Here is a 6,000-nt window from a genome sequence, read left to right on the forward strand (position 1 = left end):
TCTTTTTGACTTTTAACAACTAAAAAAATATGGAAAAAAATAATGTGTCTAAATCTTTTATCTGTATCATTACATCTGTATATATACACTGTGTTACAAATTATTATGCAAGTTACATCAGTAGGATTTCAGGAAATAAAAATTATGATTTTAGTTTTTCAAATAAAGCTATTGTTTTATTTCTCATTTCTTTTTAGAAACCTATCAATCTCTATGACAAGTTTGTTCAGTAATTTACCAGGTTTTAGGTAAATAATATAAAACCTACTTAAAGAGGTTATTCCACATTGTTAAGCAAGTTAAAGTTTTCATGCAACATGGGGAGGAAGAAAGATCTTTCTGAAGATGAAAAGCATGAAACAGTGCAATGTCTTGCAAAAGGTATGACAACAACTAATACTTTATGAAAACGGAACAGAGATTATTGAACTGTCAAAAGATTTGTGATTGACTTGGAGCACAGAAGAAAACAGTTCAATTATCTTTGTTCAGTTCACAAAATATTAGCCATTTTCATGCCTTTTGCAAGTTTCATGCTTTACATAAATCTTTTACATAAAAAATCTTTCTTCCTCCATGGTGCATGATAAATGTGATGTCCTTATTAACAATGTGGAACAACCTCTTTAAGTAGGTTTTCCATTTACCCTAAAAGACCTGGCAAACTACTGACCAAACCTGTCTCAGATTTAGACCAGTTATCTAAAAAGATATAACAAATGAAACAAACACTTCAATTTGTATACAGAAATCCTATTGATAATGTCACTTGCATAATAATTTGGAACACATATGTCCACACTGGGTGAACTGCCGTGATATCGCTGGATTGTTACCGGTAGATCAAATTTCGTTCTCCTGAAGCCAAAATCTAAAACCAACAGGCCAACAGACGAAATCATAATGCGCTATTGATGGAGTTAAAGGATAATTACGGTATTTAACACCTTGAGTCTATATTGTAGTTTGTTTTGGATGAACAAGAGTGGTGGACATAATTTTTTTGACAATGGTTCCTCTCTCGAGTTTTTGACTATAATAGAATTGGCCATGGACCCATTTAACATTGGAGTCAATGGGCATGTCCGAAAATGTAATTAAAACAACCTTTAACATTAGTTTTCAAAACTGTGCAACTCACCGAGTGATTAGTGATGTTAGTTGATGTTCCAGAAACAAAAAGTGTTGCGAAATACAGTTTCTGTCGTGTTTTATTCGTCATTTTGTAAAATCCCATTGAATTCTGTTGAAGGACTGAGTGCTCGTTAATATAAATGCGCTACCGGAAACGGAAAGGGGGCTGTTTACATTTGGTCGATGTAATCTTTTTGCTCGCTTCCGTTTCTCATAAGGCTAGCGAGCAGAGCAACTGTGCTCCGGGAGAGTAAGCGAAATAAACAAACAAAACCTTGGAAATATTGAAAGACGTGACCACTGACCAGTGCAATATGAAGTTGAACTCGACTGTGACCGTGAGTGTCCCGCGAGACATAAACATCGGTTATCGCCATCAAGTGGTCGGGAGTGTGCTAACGCTTCAGATTCAAATATTGAGCGGAAGTTACACGGTTGTGAAGTGTCGGAAAAAATAGTTCCACTATAGCAAAATAAACGGATTGGAATCATATATTGCGACGATATATTGTTTATAATCATCAACGAACACCACTAACCACTCGGTAAGTTTAACAGTTTTGTAAACGAACATTATTGGCTGTTTTAATGACATTTTCGGACATGCCCATTGACTCCAATGTTAAATGGGTCCATGGCCAATTCTATTATAGTCAAAAACTCGAGAGAGGAACCATTGTCAAAAAAATGTTGTCCACCACTCTTGTTCATCCAAAACAAACTGCAATATAGACTCAAGGTGTTAAATACCGGAATTATCCTTTAAATACTTTGTGCATTGATTGACCCTGTCTGCTCATAATTCAAACGTCAACGAAATGTGATCCAAGCTACAAAGCTTTACAGATTACTATCGTAATCTAAATTTTATAAGGACAGAACAGTTATTTTTCGTGGCCAGAAAAGCTACTCTTTCTTGTGTTTATAAGGAGGTTGATTTTTCTTGTAAATTGATAGATCTGTAAATGGGACTATTAACCCTCTTACCCCTTTTCCACCAACAAGAACCAGGTGCTGGTTCAGAGCTAGAGCTAGAGCCGGTTCGGAGTTGGTTCTACTGACGGTTCTTCTAAGAACTGGTTTGCCTTTCCACAGGCTAGAGAGCCAAAACAGAGCCAGATCTTACGTCACTGTGTGTACATCTCATGTTGCCCAGCAACGCTAGCGCGGCAGCGCCAAACAAAAACACACCAGGCTTGTTCGAGATGGTTCGGCTTCTCGCAGACCGATCGCCGCGTGACATTAAAGCACTGCGAAAGCGATCCAAAAGCACAAGGAGTCGTATGCTCTCCAAATACTCCCGGAGCTCTGATCGGTCCGCGCCGCTCCGATGCATCTCGAACAAGCCCTCAACAATAACGGACGTTGCAATACTATGGATGCTCATGGGATTGCAAAAATACATCGGAATCCAACGCGTTCGTGCAGCTCGCCGTAACTTACATAGACGAATATTATAATCGAGCTGCTATTAGCTCGACTAGCTGCTATTTAAAAATGGCGGTCACAAGTTTCTATTCGTCTTGTTGGTCACGGTAACCCCGCCCCCAGCCCCTGACGCAAGCGGTTCTTACTTGGCTCCGTTCTAGACCCTGCAATGATTTGGTGCTACTTAAGAACCAGTTTTACTGGTTCGGAGCTGGTGCTTTGGCGGTGGAAAAACAAAGAACCGATTTGAAACTAGGCTCTGGCTCCGAACCAGCACCAGCTCTGCCTTGGTGGAAAAGGGGTATCTGGGGACCAAAAACGCGCCGGCGCGTTTTCCTCTGTTTTTTTCACATAGCAGCAAAATAGACTTTATAGACAAAATACTCCCGTCATTTTTTGTCATACAGGCTTAAGAAATATGAAAAAAATAAACTGTTGAATGTCTTCTTATTTATGGGTTCACTTAAAATCGAAATAAAACATTGTGCTTTTGTAAAATAAAGAAAGTAAACAGGGAGTGCTTTCTGCCTCTCTGTCTCCGTGAACTTTTTTTCTAGTGCACGTCTCTTAACTTAAACAAAACTCAGCGAATACTATTCACTCAGACATTAGCTATATAGCTCTATAATCATTTAAGTGTGTAGTTTTAAATTATCTAATTCAAAACTAAAACAAATATTCTCTGTTTATGTAATCTATATAAAAAGAGCGAGAGATCAGCCGTTCTCATTATCGTTCTCTCACCTCATTACTCTGCTAATGTGACACGCCCATGGAGAGCGCGCGCTATTCAAACGCAGATCTGAAGCAACACATGCAAACCAGTCAACGCCCACAACAGCTGGAAAACACACTCGCTGTGAGGAATAATAATATCGTGATAATCCTGGAAATTTTACCTCAAACGTGCTGGAGTAGCCTAACAACGGGTCCTGCAGATCATCAGTAAGTGCTTTGTTGTAATCGCGATATGAAATGGTGTCTGCAAACTGCAAAAGACTGTTTAAATTTGAATCGCGTTTCTGTGTTTGAATGAATGCACGGCACATATGCATGTTGTTGTTTACTACAGCTCGCGCGTGTCTGTGTGTGAATGAATGAACCTTTAGTTTAGCTTTTAGCAAACTATCTATATTGCCTACTAAGATGAGTAAAAATCGACTGAATACGTTGAAATAAAATGTCTTTGTATAAGCAACATATTAAACTGCAAATTAACATTTATGCCCTAATATATATTATAAAAGACGATATGTTACAGACGAAATATGAAAGACAACATTTCGTTTTGGATAGATTATAAAGTTTTTACTGCCACATCAAAACCTAATTTACAAGGTGCAAACAAAATCTTAAAAGGTCAATATAAGCCTTCTCTTTAAATTATTTTTGTGTTTTTTTAGTGAAAAATTTGGGGGGAGGATAGCCTACATATTCCAAAACTTTCTGAAAATACGAATGAGAATTAACTGCACAATTACTAGAAATGTTTACCTTGGATATTATACAATTTGCAAGCATACACAGTTTGTGGAAAAATACACTTTTCAAGATGTTTCCAACTCTGAACCAATTCTGTAGTAATAATATATATATATATATATATATATATATATATTAGGGGTGTGCAAAGCAGCCGATATTTGTATCTGTATTTGTTGAGGAGGGAAAAGTATTTGTATTTGTATTCGAGTAAAATTCAAAATAGGCGTAAAAATATTATTTTTTTGCGTTACACTTCTAATTTACATTAAAGTGTAAGTATTCTTTAATTATATCCATTATAATAATTATGGATATGCAATATTGGTTGATGTTTTTCCATTAATCCACCAATGAAACAAGGAATGTCATTGAAAAGAAAATAACATAACAGCCATTACCTCATCCATGGTTAAACCAACAACTAATAAAATACCATTGTGAACATTATGCCTAGCCTACATCTTGCTGTCTGCAAAAGACAGAGTAACTTAAACGTACCTTATAACTCCCACACGTGCATACAATTCGACACAACTACACAAGCATTTTAAAAAATTTTAACCGAACGTTAACGTTACTCTGTCAACAGCCTATTGTCTAAATTACCACGCTAAACAGAGCAAACATGAGCGCACGCGACTGCAGACGTCAATAATGCAGCGTAATGGAATAATCTCCCGATCAAACTCCGCTTCTCGAAAGTTGTAAACTGCCTCAGGAACCCAGTTAATGTACAACAATCTATTCAACAAAAATAGTGATGGAGTTAAGTGTTTTTTCGCTCAGCCGAGCCCTCTCTGTTGCTGTGTGGAGCAGCCTGTGTCCGTCACTCACTCACTCATCCGGGTCTCACGAGGAAACGCAGCTTTTCTATTTAAAGTTTTTTTTGTTCCCAAATACAAATATTTTTTAAAGTGTTTGTTCAAAATAAGTATTTGTAAAAAACACGTTATTTGTGCCTTTCCGAATACCGTATTCGGGTTCGGCTCCACCCCTAATATAAATAATATAATATAAATATATATATATATATATATATATGTGTGTGTGTTGTCTTTGCATTCTTTCTTGTGGCTCAGTGACACCTGAATGAAAGGCTCATTACTATGCAGCATTAGCAGGTCTTTGTCTTCTCTCAGGTGTGAATTAGGCCATTATTCATGACCTTGTTGGATCATTCACGCCCACCTGCATATTGCCTTTCCAAACAAAAAGTGTCTTCCAAAATTAAAATCAATCTATTGTTTAATGTGAACGATTAGCCCAGATGATTTTCAGATAATTTTGAAGTAAACACTCTAGCCGACAAGATCCATTAGTCAAAAGTATTGTGGGAATATGTGAAGTTGGTCGTTTGTGGTCTTATATCAGAAAATTTAAGTTTGAGTTTTTTGAATAACCACGCATAAATAATATTCTCTCAAAAATGCAAACATGTACATACATGTTGCTCACATATTATGATAGCCATGTTCGTGCTAAATATAGTGTAATTACACCTTTGCCATTAATATGTTTATAAGCAACTGAAAAAAATCTGCTGATTGGGCGATGCAAGGCGCTGCTGATGACAGCCGCGAGACTAGAAAGCTCTCACCTCAGAATATCAGCAGTGAACTCCGTCTCCGATCGGCGCACAGGGACAAAAATAAATAAATAGCTTAAATTAAGCGCACTTCAGCAAACCTGACCTCATCTGATAGGCTACTGTACAATATTTTCATTGTAGCCTGATAGAAAACGCATTTTGGCACATCATTTCAATATGCTGCTATTTAGCCTACTACTAATGAATGCCTATTTCTTAATTTTTTAGCAAATAGATAGAAAGCTTGAATAAAATAAGTCATTTACATTATAGGCAAACTGTCAAACTGTCACATCACGCGCTGTGCGTTGGGCACCAAGAGAGCTGAGGGAGCGCCAAAAAAATAGCCTAATGAAAAATAAATA

This window comes from Phoxinus phoxinus, assembly GCF_949152265.1.
Source record: "Phoxinus phoxinus genome assembly, chromosome: 9".
Classification (NCBI taxonomy): Eukaryota; Metazoa; Chordata; class Actinopteri; order Cypriniformes; family Leuciscidae; genus Phoxinus; species Phoxinus phoxinus.